This window comes from Cyanistes caeruleus, chromosome 7 (assembly GCF_971803275.1).
Source record: "Cyanistes caeruleus chromosome 7, bCyaCae1.hap1.1, whole genome shotgun sequence".
Taxonomy (NCBI): Eukaryota; Metazoa; Chordata; class Aves; order Passeriformes; family Paridae; genus Cyanistes; species Cyanistes caeruleus.
In genome coordinates this window covers 8,026,853-8,042,113 of record NC_141707.1, presented here as the reverse complement: position 1 = coordinate 8,042,113, position 15,261 = coordinate 8,026,853, and the positions used below count along the sequence as shown (strand labels likewise).

General features: G+C 44.8%; 1 long non-coding RNA gene across 1 annotated transcript in view; it reads left to right on the top strand.

Annotated features, from left to right (window-relative positions):
* LOC147652166 (uncharacterized) overlaps positions 1-15,261 on the top strand; it is a 28,167-nt gene that overhangs the window by 9,806 nt on the left and 3,100 nt on the right. Inside the window, exon 2 of the long non-coding RNA XR_015288810.1 lies at positions 14,997-15,134. This is a non-coding gene — a long non-coding RNA (uncharacterized LOC147652166). The remainder of the gene's footprint in view (positions 1-14,996; positions 15,135-15,261) is intronic.

Genomic DNA, 15,261 nt, shown 5'->3' with positions numbered 1-15,261 from the left:
AGACCAAAAACATCACAAAAACAGACCAAACTTCAGTTCTGTAGAATGAATCCTGGAGGTGTAACTTGATGGAAATAGTCTAAAGCAATTTTTTTTCATCACTACACTTGTGAGAAGTTCATTGCAAGAAAGAATTTGTGATGATCTAATAATTTCTACGATCACCTGTGATTTGCAATAAAATAAGCCTGAAAGCCACCATCAAATATATGTTTTTAAAGGAAGAAAGGATTTCAGGAATGAAGGACAAACTTAGTGGGTTTTTTGCAAAATTGGAGCCTGTATAATAACACAGATGTGTCTGGATGTGCTTCATTCTGCCAGTAAAGGTGATTTTGTGATGTGCTGACCCAAAATAATTATGTACTAACTGGATGAGAGCAATAGCCTTTCCAGGTGATGCAGAGATGTGTCCCTGTGGCATGCAGCTGTGTCAGGAGAGGATTAGGTTGGGTATTAGGAAAAGGATTTTCCTTCAGGGATGGTCACAGCAGCAAGCCTGACAGAGCTCAAGAAATGTTTGGTGAGTGCTCTAGGGCACAGGTTGTGATTCTGTGCAGGGCCAGGAGTTGGCCTCAGTGATCCTTGTGGGTCCCTTCCAACTCAGGATATTCTGTGATTCTGTGATCTTGCATGGGAGCTGAGGCTTGCAGTTCTCTGGCAGTGCTGTGCCATCTCACCCCAGGCTGTGGCTTCCAGGGACTGCAGCAGGAAGGCTCCTCTTTCACCTTTAGCAGCCACTTTTTGCAAGCAGGATTGCCAGAGCAAAATCCAGGCTCTCCCTTGCTAGGACTTGCCAAGATCCATGTCCAAGGGAAAGAAGCAGCAGCTGGGAATGAAAATTCATTGGCATCTGGCTTCTTGGGTGCACAGCTCCTGGACAGTGCATGGATGCTTCTCTCCTGCAGAAGAATTCATATTGAGGGGAATGGACAGTGAAGCTTCATCTTTCCCAAAAGCCCAGAAAATTCAGTAGGGAGAGAGGTGTTGGTTGGAAGCCATGTCCTGTTAGCCTTGACACTCACTCACACATCTTGCATCTTGCTTGTTTTTTTATTGGTTTAATTGATGAGGATACAGTTCTGGCCAATGCAAAACTTCTGTGCATTTGGGCTGGATTTAGTTGAACTAACATAAGGGAAGTGTGTTTTACACCCAGATCATTGAAGTGACTCATTCTGGCACTTCTGAAGTGGAATGTGCTCCTTTTGTCAGGCTTCTCACAGGAGAGGTGGTATCAATTGCAGCACCAAAATGGAAATGGGAATACCTGTATGGGGTTGCACTCCCTGTGTGTTTATTCTGAGATCTCTGTCTTTCTGGTCCATTTTTAAAAGGGAAGCTCTGTTTTGGGCTTCCTGTGAGCTGATGGTTTAAATTCATACTGTGAAGTAGAAGACAAGATGTTCTGTATTTCAGGGGGCTGTGCAAGCCCTGGAGCTGTTGGAAGAAAAGCTAAGTGCTGTTGCTTCTGCTCTATTTCATAATGAACTCCCTTTGAGAATTTTGCCTTTTGCTGTCTAAAATACCTGAAAATGCAATTAACTTCCTATTTGTTTAGTGGAATTGTTAGTGAGTTCATGGCAACATACCAGATCATGCACCAGGGGAAATGTTGGTTGCTCTGATGGAAGTTTGCTTTCAGGCAAGGTGTGAGGATACAGACTATTTACAAACACCTAAGTGCTGTCAGCACATTCCACTCTTTTCCTGGAGACTTTCTCCTGTCCCATGTGCACTTACTCACTGTAATTTCAGCTAATATGTTCTCTCTTTCCTGTGATCAACTGCTATCTGACACCTGTTGCTGTTAAATATTTGCTGTGTTCCTCTTCTGAAGGCTGGGTGGCTGCAATGTCAGCAGGAAAAATTACAAGTGTACATGTACCATTTGGCAAGCAGCAATCTCCAAAAGGATTGCAGTGGTCTGGAGCTGTCCCATGGAACAAACACATATTTTGTTCAGCCCATAAGTGAGAAGTGGTCTCATTTCCCAATGTAAATACAGGGATATTCATGGAGGAGCCTACTGAACACAAACAAGGGAGGTTCAGTGAAATTTAAAATTAATACATGCAAATGATGTTTTTTTTCCAGCACCAGTTTAATTGTACACCTTGGAAGACTGTTTGAAACCAAGAACCTAACAAGGTGCAGGAAGGAACTGGGTATTTAGGCAATTATGAGGAATATATGACTTACTATAATTCACAACAGATTTGGAAAGAATATATAATCCATTTTACTGTGCTTGAGCAGTTCTTGGACTGATGGGAGCCTGGGTGCACTTTTCCACACCAAGATGCTGCAGAGTTCCTTGTGCTCTCTTCAATGTGTTTTTTGCCATGAGAGAGTGGGGGACTGCTTGTCTGATTTGATTCTTGCATGTTTCATCACTGCCTTTAAGTATTAAGCCAGGGATCCACTTCCAGCAAACTTAAAGGTCTCAGCTTTAGCTGTAATGCTGGCTCTGTGCCACAGAGTGCCTAATTAATCTGCTAATGGGTTGGCTTTTCAGTGATCACAGACACTTCCAAGAAAATAGCAAAGCCCTTTGCTGTTCAGGATTCTCAGAGCTACAGAACATCCTGATAAGCTGTAGGAGCTTGTGTAGAAGAGAGTCAAGCCCAAAAAACTGCCTGGTCAGCAGGTTTTATGGATCTTGGTCTTAGGAAGGTGGTCTGGGAGCAGGGCAGGGCATGGGAGGAGATGTGGAGCTGCCTGCAGGGCAGCCAGGAGCCAGGATCCCCATGGGATCTGCAGGTGGTGGGAAATAGGGCAGTGGTGGGTAAACACTGGGCACAGCTTTATACAGTGGCCCAAAGACTGGATTGCATGGACAAATGAAAGGCTCTGTTGGCTCGAGGGAAGTCTTGTCTCTTGGCTCCTTTGGGTGCTGCGTAAGGTGTTGCCAGCCTGAATGCAGCCAGGGGCACCTGGCAGTCACAGGGCAGTGCAGGCTGAAGTCAAACCTTGCTGAAGGAGCGGGCAAAGGAATGAGCACCTAAAGAAGGGGAAAGAAGGCACCAACTGGTGAGCCACATATAGCACATGGCTGACTTAGCACTTGTGCCACGTTGTCCTTCTGGTCAAGGTTTTCTAATTCCGTCCCAGGCGATGTCAGCGTCCCCCAGCAACTGGCAGCAGCGCATACAAGGAGTTCCCCGGAGAGCTGGGGAGCGTCTGGCAGCCCCTGCCTTGCCCCAGGAGGGCTGTCTGTGGTGGGAGCAGCTTCCTGAAGGTGTGTCTGCTTCTCAGCCATGCCCAGATGGCTTGGGGGCTCCCTTCAGCCTCACCTTTGGGCAGCTCACGATCCTCGTGCCATCGTTTCCTGTGGAAGGAAGTGTCACCCAACTGCAGTTTGCTCTTCCACTGTCCTGTAAAGCTTCCAGCCATTTTCTTGGCACCTCAGTTTCACTTCAGTTCAGTTTCACTTCAGTTTCCTCGGCATGAGCACCAGTTTATAGATCACTGAGCAACCAGGCTCTAAAATGAGAGTGCCTGGCTAAATGTGACAACAGCATGCATGAACAGAGGGGGATGGAGGCAGAATGTCTGCATCAAATCCCACCAGGCAGGACTCTCCACCAAGGAGAGCTGGCAGGCCTGGAGGGGTGCTGTGTAGTTTGAAACATAACCATTTTTTAAGCACTGGATAAGATGTTAAATTCTGCATGCTCTCTTTACACTGCACAGGATAAAATTCCCTTGGTGCTGCTTTGTGCAATTGGGATTCCTGTGTCTTCAGAGCTCCACAGCCTGGGTTGCAGAGGTTCCCTTGCCTTTTCCTTCCTCTCTTTTCACTGGAGCATGCAGCAGAGGATTTAAATTACTGCCATTTAGAATGATCTGTCTTTCTTGGATCCCATTTTATTCTGCTAGGAGATGGAGTGACTTCAGACTTGGAAAGGGCATTGAAAGCCAGCTCAGTATCTGGCCCAGACCCCCCACACACCTGCATTGCCAATGAAACCTGGAGGGTTTCACTGTCACTTATGGGGCAGCAGCCTCTTTTCCTTGGCTTTTTTTACTTCTCCCTCTTGCTTTTGACATGAAGTGCTCCAGGTATTGAGTCAGACCAGGAGCTCTCAGACCAGGACTAACTGGCTTAATGTGATATAATTTAAGTTTTGCTGATTTCTGTTAGGGATCAGCTGGACTTGAAATCTAACAAAACTCAAAGGTCATATCTGTTTTTAGGAAATCTGGTGCTTTCACAATCTAGACTTCATTTTCCCTTCAGTCATTAGTAAGACTTGTCAATGAGGATAGCTTTCAAGACACAGAGCTTGGGGATATGAGCATCATTCTCTGAGATCATATGTTCTCTGTCCTTGTCACTGGTATCCTGTCTTTGCCAAGCACACAGTCTGCATTTGCTTACGTACTGCTAAAAGCCCAGACACTCCAAAACGTGTTTAATTTTGGAGTTTTGTAATTACCTGCACGATTCTTGCTGTTGTGTTAGAATTTAAGTGCTGTGTATCTCAGTCTTATACAAACCTTGAGACGGCCCAGCAAGAATGAAACTGTAGGAACCAAAAATTTTCATCTATTTCCATGTTTAGCAGTAAGTACTTTGGATATATGAAACCTTATTAAGCCCTGACAGAGGTCCCCACAAATATCAAGAATATATCTGTACCACAGTTTTCTGAGGGGACACAAATGAACACAAAGCATTTGGTGAGCTCCCCTTTTCTCATGAATCACTATGATAATGTTTCTAAGCATCCTGTGTAAAAAAAAGTGTCTGTATTTAGAGAACTGCCATGGAAAGGTGGAGCTGACAGTTTGGGCTGGAGGTTTAGGAGTTTGAGGTTATTGTGTCTGGCGGCAGTGTTCCCTGTGGCACTCCCAGCTGTGGCATCCTGGCAGGCTGTCCTTGCACTTCTCTCAACCAGTCAGGGGCAAAGAGCCTGCTTTTAAAAATGTCACAAGGTGACAGTGTGGGTCCCTTAATGCTTTTAGTGGGAGAAAGGAGACTCAGCAACCAGTCATGCTGCAGTCCAAGGTGAGAGAGCACAGTGAGCTTCCTTTTTTTTCAAGGAGGCAGGAAGGTCTCACTGCAGCCAGCAACACAGTGGATGAACCTGGCCAAGCTGCTTAAAACTAGCAGTGATGGAGCTTGGCCACTTGTGCTGTGCCCTTAATGCTTGTGTGCTCACTCTGTGTGTGAAAACAAACCTGGTGGAGCACTGCAAAATCTTTCCAGTGGAGCTGCCCCTCAGTGCAAGCCTGTTTTTTGGGGAGCTGTGATGTACACGTAAGAAATGTCTCTCCTTCAGGGTCTGTCAAGAAGCTATGCTAGCTCTAAATAGACTGCTGCCACTGCACTCCCAATTTAGCTGTAGGCAGGCAAGTGACACGGTAAAGCTCAAGAATGTCACTTTGCTACTTGTGTGACCTATGAGATCAGAGGTTTTTAGGAGTTACACAGTGACCCCTGCAGAAAGTGCTGCTGGATACAGGAGGTGGAAATCCTGTGGGATTGGGCAAGATGTCAGAACACCAGGGATAAAGGACCCCCTGGGAGGAACTCTGGCTGCAGGGAGTGACTGAACACCTTGAACACCCTACCAAAGCTTTCTTTGTGCTTGGAGCTTGGCAGCCAGTGCAAGCTGCCTCTGTCTCAGCCTGCAGCCCTTGCAGTTACTGTCTCTAAAGCTGCCATTTCATAGGAGACACGTGTAATCCGCTGTTTGGTGATCTCTTGGAGTGCAATGTAACCAAGGCTTTATATGTCAGCCCCTTCTGTTTGAATATCTAGCTCTGAGAGCTTTTCTCCTGCTTGTTAAACTTCTGTCAGAGTCAGATATTTGTAACATGAGAGGCTTCAGAGCTGCCACCAAGAGGCTGATGACATATTTTAGAAGACTGTTACTCCCAAAGGTAGTTCAGAAATGCCTGGTATTGTTAATGAATATTTTTTCCCAAACTCATCATCCCAAGCAACTCCATTAAGCTCATGTGGGTTGCTCTGTGTGTATGTGCAGGTTTTTAACACTTTGCTTAGAAAATTACCTCTACCTTCCTGCTTGAGAAATATTAAATCCTAGAAGTGGGAACAGTAAGTGCAGCTGAACCCTAAGTGCCAAAACTGATTTAGGGAATTGTTTATAGCAAAGAGAGTTTTAAGCCACAGTGTTTTAAGTACAGTGGAAGGGCAGCTTCACTGCTGTAGTTTTGGGGGCTCTAAAATAAGTGGGGGATTGGCTCCTGAAAGGTTATGCTGCCCTGCAAGAGTTGTCAACACAAAACCTGATGTCATGACTGCTTTAAATTAGTTATGCTGCAGTGAATGCAAGCCAGTGCATCTCCTTCAGAATAATTTGTGAAATTGTTCTATGTGTGCTCATTTGTATTTGTGAATATTGCATACAGGTAACGACTGGTTAAGTTCTTTTATTAATTCTTGTTGTGTTTAAGTGAGTTGGCAGGGAAAAAGGAGATTGTTAGATTTAAATTGCAGGCGTTTGGGGACTTAGTATTTGTACAGCAGTTTTAAAAAGATATGATCTTCTAGTTTCAATGCTGGTCCCTGCAATGAGTGTGCAGGTTTCTTATTACAGTAAAATCATATGAGATAATTGGGGGATGTGAGAATCAAGGCATCTGGGAACGTGGCTGTGGCTATCTAACCTTTCCCTTACTGGATGTGTTTTCCAAAGGATGGGAAGTATTGTAATGTTAGCAGCCTCCTGCCAGTGCCTCTCTTCTCCCTCTTCCTGAGCTGAAAGTCTCTTTCATTTTCTCTTTGCATCACCTTTTTCTTTCCTGTTTTTTCCTTTTTCTTTTCTGTTTTTTTTTCTTTTTCTTTTCTGTTTTGTAACCTCCTTGCAGTTCCCTTTTGTTGCCCTCATGGAGACCAGATTTTTATCTATCCCTTTGAAAGGATACTTGCAATTTTTACACAGATTTTTGTGAAGTGTTTTCATAATTTTATTTTACTATTTTTCTAGTGTTTTTTCTAATTTTAGCAGTAATTAAAAAAAAACCATGATCAACTCTGTCTGCTGCTGGGAGGAGAGGAGCAATGTGTTTGCTGCAGAGGGATCAAACAGCTGAGGAAAACAGCACGAAGTGGCAGGGGCAGCTCCTGGGAGAAGATATCTGCCAGGAGGAATGTGTTGTTGGCAGCTTTAGCAGCTGAGGGTTTCTGTTCCCTCTGATGCAGATCTGCTTTCCCTGTCAGGAGAAAAAAAGCTTTCCATTTTCCCTGTTTCCTCATTGCTTTGCTCAGTAATGAGGATGGTAATTGTTTATTGGTCAAGGATTTCAGTGATTTTGAGAGACTTTGTCTTGGGTTTTCAGAAAGTGATGCACAATCTCCTCTTAAAAACAAAACAAACCACCCTGTGGCCTCCTTTCACAGGTTTTTAAGGTGAATATCCTCCAGATCAAGGTGTCTCAACTCACTTCATTTTGAAAATCAGTTACTAGAGATGGATTTCTAAAGAGCAAGTGATGGCTAAGTCTGTTTCTAATGCTGTCTCTGTAACCACAAGAACATGTTCTGTGGTGTACACTCTGTGTTGTATGATTAGGATTTAACCTAAGGAGGAAAAGATTTTAATGGGAACCAGTGCTAAGCAGACACAAATACAGGCAGGCAGGCTGGTAAATGGGTCCAAGGGTGAGCTAGGAAAACCTGTAAACACAGAATTTTGGTAGCCAGTAATTTGGAATGATATTGTCTGCAAATACTGGGATGCTGGATTGATGGGAACAGTTAAACAAGGGTCTGGAACAACTTCTTCTGTTCTGAGTTTTGGGGGAAATTCAAATCTGCACAGTGGCCAGATCATGGGGTCTGAATCCCCATTCCATGAGACAAAAGAAGTTGCTGAACCACTTTGGAAAGCAAAGATATGGGGAATTTCATTACTTCCAGTTCACTTTAAGATCACATTTCAGTTTGTTTTTCAGTTCTCTGTTCTAGGGTTTGAAAATTCTTCTAGTATATTTGTTTGGTTTTTTTCCTTAATACATTTAATCCCAGCTGGAGGATGGGGCTCTTCACCTTTCTATGGCCACTGCAAACTGCCAGGTGGATTTTTGTGTATTGTCTTTTCTCCCAGCCCTAAATTTGTGCCCATGCAAGGCTTCCAGCCCCGTGTCATATCTTAAGGTTGTGTCCAGTGATTTAGCTGGAGCTGAAGAGAATGTGCCCAGCAGCTATGGGGCTCTTGGGGTGTCAGGCCTGATGTAGAACAGGTAGCCCACCACACCTCTCCTGCAAGCTTCCAGGGCTGGCAGCAGTGAGGTTTTCTGCCCAGCTTTCCCACCTCTAGCTGAACTGGCAGGTCTGGCCAGAGGTTTTATCAGGGTTTTAAGAGAGATGGAACCACTGGGAGACATCTTAAAGCGTGATTTATTCTTCTTCTACAGTCTCATGAAGGAGTGAGAACATCTTCACTGTGTTTGCCAGGTGTTCATGGCCAGTGGTCACAAGACCACAGGTTACAAGGTCTCTTAAAGGTTAATTGGCCAATATACTACTGCCACAAAAGAATGTTCCTACTTTCACACCAAAAGTTAATTATTTTGTCTTATATGTCTATGCAGCAGTGTGGATTTTCTTAAGTAATCTTATAATGACACACAAAACTATTTGCTACACTTTAAAACTTCTTTTTACCTTTATAACTACTTCTATATCTTCACTTTAAAACCTTAAAACTTTCTGCTACCTAGCTTAATCTACAAACCCACATTCTTGCCCATGATCCCTAAATCCTTCCGTATTTAAAGGCAGAAGCCTTTTCCAAGGTCTCAGGGATTTACAGGGGACCCTGTATTTCATTTCTGTGCTTGGAATTCCCACAGGAGGCAAGGAGGGAAGAGTTCTGCAGGGCTGGCAGCTATCAGAGATGTGGTACATTCTTCCTGATCACTGTGAATCCAGCCAGAGCTCATCTTGCCATGGTAGTACTTTCCTGACTGAAGTACAGGCAATAATCAATGGCAGAGCATGATGATAATTGGTTAATCAGATGAGAAATGATTCACACATTTCTTCATTTGGGAAATGAAGCACTTCTATGAAGACTTTTCCTTTTCCAGACTCTCTTTCACAAGACTCAAAAGGGCATAATATTGGAGTCATAGCATTAATTTTGCACTGCTTTGTACTATATTTCTGTATTTGGAGTTTTAGGTACTGATTTCTTCCTCAGCAGCATTTTCTAAGTGTAGTAAAAATGTTACTCTGCAGTGTGACAAATGCAAAAGAAGCATCTTGAGATTTCAAGCTCTAATTGGGGTCTCTCTGTGATGTGTTATGTCCAGAAATAATGGGAAACTCTGCATCAGACATCAGGAAAATGAGCAAGAGAAATGAGAGAAAACCATAGCAGAGAGCAGCCAAATAACTGATAGGAAGAGCCCCAGCTTGGCTCTTCTGCTCATTTGCAGGCAGAGGAAGGAGATTTGTCTGCTGAGTCACTTTTCTGCTGAGTCCAAGGCAAGGCTGTCTCATCTGGGTACCTTTCAAACTCCAGACCTCTTCTCTGAGTTTCCTTCCTTTTGATGAAATGATAATGTTTGGAGAATTATCAGAGTGTTACCTAGAGATGTTACAAGCTTGAGCCTAACCTTTAGTGGGATAAACCTCCAGCCACCCCAAGTGGATGGAGGCTTTCTCCCAATTCCTAGTGGAGTTCTCAAAGTTGCCTTTGAAAGGGCTGTGGGGGCACTGTCTTGAGCTGATTGCACAGAGGACACAGTGGGTACCCCACGTGGAAATGATGTGCCTGGATGGGGCTTTTGAGCAACCTGGTCTAGTGGAAGGTGCCCCTGACCAAAGCAGGGGACTGGAGCAAGAGAAACTTTAAGATCCCTTCCAACCCAAACCATCCTGGGATTCTGTGACCTTCCTCTCAGACCACAAATGGTGGCAAGATGTGAAACTTCCATCAGCTGAAATTATTAAAGGACTTGTCTCTGCATGGGCACAGCATGAACCATTTACAGTTCAAAATGTGTTGAGGCCAGTAGTGTAGTAAGGTCTTTTTTTCCAAATGGTGCAATTCATTGGGGAACTTATCCATCATTTCTCTGAGGAATATCCTAGCTGCATGTGGATTGTTAAAAGGTTTTGTTCAGGTACATCTAATCTATTTTCTAACTGAATACTTTGGCTGCAACCTCCATACTCTGAGTAATGTGATTCACTCTTCTTGGCCTGGTTTCCTAAGAAGGTGAGGCTCTAGTATTTGCCTTGCTTGCTTGTGTTTTCTCAGTGATATTTGGTTGGTTGGTTGTTTTTGTTTGTTTTTGGATTTTTAAAATTTATTTTTAATTTTTTTTTTTACTCTAATTTCAGCAAAAAATAGAAAGCAGGAGGGAAATTTGTAGGAAGATGACTGTCTTCCTTATAGGTTTTGTGAAAATTGCAGCTGGGAAGAGTCCTAAATCAGGCCCTCTTGCAGTAAAATACCTATCATATTTAAACCATGAGAAGCAAGGAAAGGATGACAAACTATATTTCTGTTATTACAGAGAAAGTCTATTTCCCCCTTGCTGGCACCACCTGTCCCAAATCTGGAGTACAGGGAGTAAGTGCTAATATCATTCTCCTGGAGTTCACAAGGTAGTAATTCCAAACTTGAATGCTCAGTGTAAGGCTAAGTGATTATTGGAAAAAGTCAATGGGATTACAGCTGCTGAAAGCCAGGGAGCTGGCATAGTGAATATAATAAAAGAGAAGGAAGGATGGATGAAAGATGATCTGTTTTAAGAAGGGTCTGTGTGCGCTCCCAAACCCCAGATTGATGTGAAGGGATCCCTACATCAGACTGTCATCTCCATATGCTTGAAAAGCACAGGGTCAGCCCTGCTGGAATGGGATATTTCCCAGCCTTGGGGGGGTATCAACACCTTGGAGTTTATCCCCTGTGATGATGAACCACCAGGGGTTTCCAAAAGCTTCCACTGGCAGCTTCCTGCTCCTGGTCTGGAGCCTGCCTTCTTGCAGATGAATTTGTCAGGCTTGCAAATATTATAAAAACACTGCAGTCTAATGAGGTGTGATCCCAATTTTGGGAACTGCTGTGCTGTATCTGGGTGTGGCTGTCACCTAATTGCCCCCCTGCTGTAGGGGTTTGTCCTCTTTCCCATGGTGTTAAATGAGCTATGAATTCCCAGCAAGGGTATCCCTGGATGTAGGATATACTTCCATCCAAAGTTTGTATTTCATGGTGATTTTCTTAAAGTTTATTTCTGGAGGTGTGTATCTTTTTTTTTTTTTCAGACACTCATAAAAATCTGATCGATCCCCTCCTGTCCACTACTGGGAGTGTCAGGATGGAGGTGGAGCACGCCATTTACAGAGAAAACTGTTCCAAAACTCTTCTGGGAATAGGGGAAACCCCTGCAGTTAAGGATTGCTTTGTGTGTGCCCTGTGAGGAAGCTGTTTGGCACCGCTGTGCTCTCCCCCTCACCACTTAGGGGTATCCTTAAAGAGGGGGATCTATAATAAAACCTGACAAAATCATGGAAATATGATCGACTCCTGGGTGTGATTATGGCCAGCAGTCATTAACGTGGAACATTTGCTCTTGCCTTGTATGCAGCTCTACACTACAGTGTAACTATTTATGGGCCTGGCTCCAAAGGGATTTATGGAAAGCAAAATACTACCAGTGGATTTGATTACCTCCTGCGAACGCTGCAAATGCTGCAGCAAATTGCAACTGCTGCAAAACCAGCTCTCCACAAGGGCTGCCTGACACGTGTCCTGCTAGCAAGAAATTCCCCAGCCATGAGGAGATGGAGTTAAATGGCTCCTCACAGTCCTGCTCTTTTCCCTTCTTAAGGCTTAGGAGTTTTAGTGCTGCCTCTATTTCTACAGCGCCTCCTCCATTTCTGTCTGCCTTCCTTGACACAGGGCAAGCAGAGAAGTGTGCTGTCCTACCCAGGCTTCAAGGGTGGCCAGTCATTAGAGGATATATTGTACTTTTTTTGGCCAATTTATCATCTTTCATCCTTTGGGGAAAGTGAAGGCATTGCAGGGCATCTGGGGTTGAAGGGTAGTTGCAAGTTGTCCTGTCCAGAAAAGAGGGTGGCAAAAACAAATGGCTTTTGTGCCTCTGAAGTTGAGGGATGCATGAAAAATAACTTTATTTTATCTTTTTCTTTCTGCTGGCATTCTTAGCATCTAGAATGTCCAAATACTGGGGATGGGGTTGTTCTTGGGAGGTCCTGGACTTCCTCCCCGTGAGCTGAAGGAGGGTTCAGGTTTCCTTGTGTTAAGCTGGTTTTGCCTTCCCCCTCACACTGCATTTTGCCTTCCCCTTGTTGTGCTGCTGTACACTGGATTCGTGAAATGATCCCAAGTAAAAGCTACCACACTTGTTCCCCAAAAGTGGCAGCATGGAGACAGAAACAAGTGGGTGACTGAGGCAAGGAGAGAGGTAAAGCAGAAGTAGAAAGAAGTGGCAGGGACCACCAGGGTGAGAGGTGGCCTGGGAACATGTGGAAATACAAAGTTTTGTGGGTGAGGAAATAGCAGACTTGTCTTGAATCAGCAGCTACACTGAGAATTGTTTTGTTCTGCTTTTCCCCAACAGCTTTTGAGGGAGTGGGTTTGACACTGACACAGGAAAAATGCTGCAGGATTCAAAGATGTGCCGGTTCTCTCTGGGTCTCATTGCACCTGCCCAGGGGACAGAGATCTTTGTGCTCATCCTCTGCTTTGAAAGGAAAATTGTGCCAGTGGGGAGGCACGAGGGTGAAGGGCAATGCTCATCCCCAGGCTCCAGATGCCACGTTTGCAGTGCTGCTAGCAGCCTTTATGGGCTTGCAGAGCTTTACCCAAGCCAAGCAACATCACTTCTGCAGTAGCAACATCCCTGATCCTTCCTCCAGAGCTGGGAAGGAGCTCTCTGAGGCCCAGCCTGTATGCTGGGGTATTTTATAATCTTTGACAAAGACAGGGAGTGTAGGAGTATCATGAATCTGTTTCCAGTTCATGATAAGGGGATGTTTGATGAATGGTGTCCTCAGTCTTAGGAGAGCTTGTTTGTTCTTTCAAAAGAACCACAAACAAACAAACAAACAAACATTCTCCCTCCCCCCCCCAACCCAAACAAATAAAAAAACCAAACAAAAATGAAGCAACAAAAATCTACCTGTCAGATATTGCTGGAATCCAACCAAGACTTGCTTTTAAGGTCAGGCACGAACAAGGTTATTAGCTAAATCTGAAATTTGACCAAGTGTTCAGAGTTATATCATTGCAGAGGGGCTGGGTCCTAAACTGCCCACAATCAGTTTAACTCCAAGCAGCTCCAGAACTGGACCACATCAAGGTGAAAAATACCTTTTGCCTAAGTTGTTGAACTGTGCTTGGTAAGTTGAGAGGCACAGCTATGGAGATGCTGCCATAGCCATTCACACCAGCTGTGACACCGAATTTAGGGGGTTTAAGCTTATGTTGGTTTATCTGCTTCCTGCTGCATTGAGTTTGCATGGTAATGCTGCAGCCCTGTGCACAGAGATCCTCCTGAAAACCTGAAACACCCAATGGCCTGAGACCCCCCACTCCTTAAAGCCCAATTCCTTGTGCTCCTCTGTCCTCATGCACTGCCAAAGCAGGGGGGTTGCCTGGAAATTCCCAAGGCACTCAGCAAGTGAGGGAGACCAAGGCTGCTCTGGCCCTGGAGCCATTCCAGCTTGGCAAATACCTCAGTGGAGAGCCTTGCTACCCTAACACCTGTGAGCACCTGGATTTTCTTGATGCTCTTGCCCTTTTGGGATGTCCCCAATCCCTATGGCATTACAGGGGAATGTTTTGGTGCAGGAGACTTCAAAGAGCCAAGGAGCAGCCTGTGGAGCAGGAGTATTTGTCTCTCTGCTCCCTGCACGTTGGGAGTGGTTGGTGGCAGGGTTTGTGCAATGTCTGTGAAGCTGATGTGGGGGGATAAAGTGTTTTCACACAGTATATGAAGCATTTCTTTGATAACCTGAGTATGAGCTCTCCTCCCCTATGGGGACCTTGGGTGGCTTCAAGACAAGGAAAGATTTCCTTTTTTTCCTTTTTTCCCCCTCAGGGGTGTATATGACTCAGAGGGCATGCATTTCAGAAGGGCTTCCATGATTCCCACATCTGTCATCCCACACAGTACACAAACACAACCTTTCTAGTGCAGACTTTCTTGGTTTGAGTGCCTGTGCCAGGACCAACAGGCGAACTCTCCCGAGGTAGGATTGAGAAGTAGGATTGAGGGTATGTGCTTGAAGTGCTGTGAGGCTGCATTGCCACCTGCTGGGGACACCAACAGCGAGGGTGAGCCTGCCTGGGGTACAGCCTTTGTCCTCAGCTGCTTATTTTGAGCTGGTCTGCTGCCTCTTGCTTTGTTGGAGTTTGTCTTCAGGCACTGATAACCTGCAAGTTGTAACTCCGGGGGTTTAAATTTCCTGCTTTGGGTGCTGGCCTTCAGGTCCCTTTCCTGGGTGCAACCAAAGGAATGCAGGGGACACTTTGGCCAAAGGACATTTTGGGCAGGAAGATGTGAGGAACCTGTGGTGTTCTTCCCAATGTAAAAAAAAAAATAAAAAAATAAAATAGTATGTAATTAAAAAAAAATAAATCTCTTGCTACAAATTATCTGTATGTGCTGGGAACTGGCCTGGAGCAGGACTTGTGGTCTTGTTGGGACCCAGCCAGGTTCCCTTGGGAGTTGCCATCAAAGAGCCTCGCTCAGATTTGGCCAAGCTATTACACTGAAGTGCAAAAACACGGACAAAATAAAACAGGGGAAGTTGGAAAGACGAGACAGTGGTGCAGTGACGTCTGGCTGGATAACCTGTGTAAGCCAGCAGCTTTGAGACCCACTGGTTGCTTCTCCCAGAGCTGCTTTTGTGGTACTGCACCCTTATTCTCCACCTGGCTTAGCTACAAGCCTGTCAGAAACATCTGGGGCAGGGGGATGAGCTGGATTTTGTGGAGGCTGAGATCTCTTCTGCTGTGCTTTTCACCTATTAACTCTAGGAGAGCATCTGCCACACCACAAGCCAGCAGCCTACTCCAAAGAGGTTTCAAAGGGAAACCAGTGTGCATCAAATCCATTCAGTGGCAGCTCATAAATGGATTTATCAGTGTCAGGGCCTGAGGACAGCTCCTGGCAAGGTATTTTGGCAAAAAACTTTAAGTCACTCTTTTTTGGCAAAAAAAAATCAAAATTTAGCCACTGATTTAGGGTCTGTGCTGATTGCTGTTAGTGGGCATTTGAAAAGTTAATCTGCAGGAATGAGAA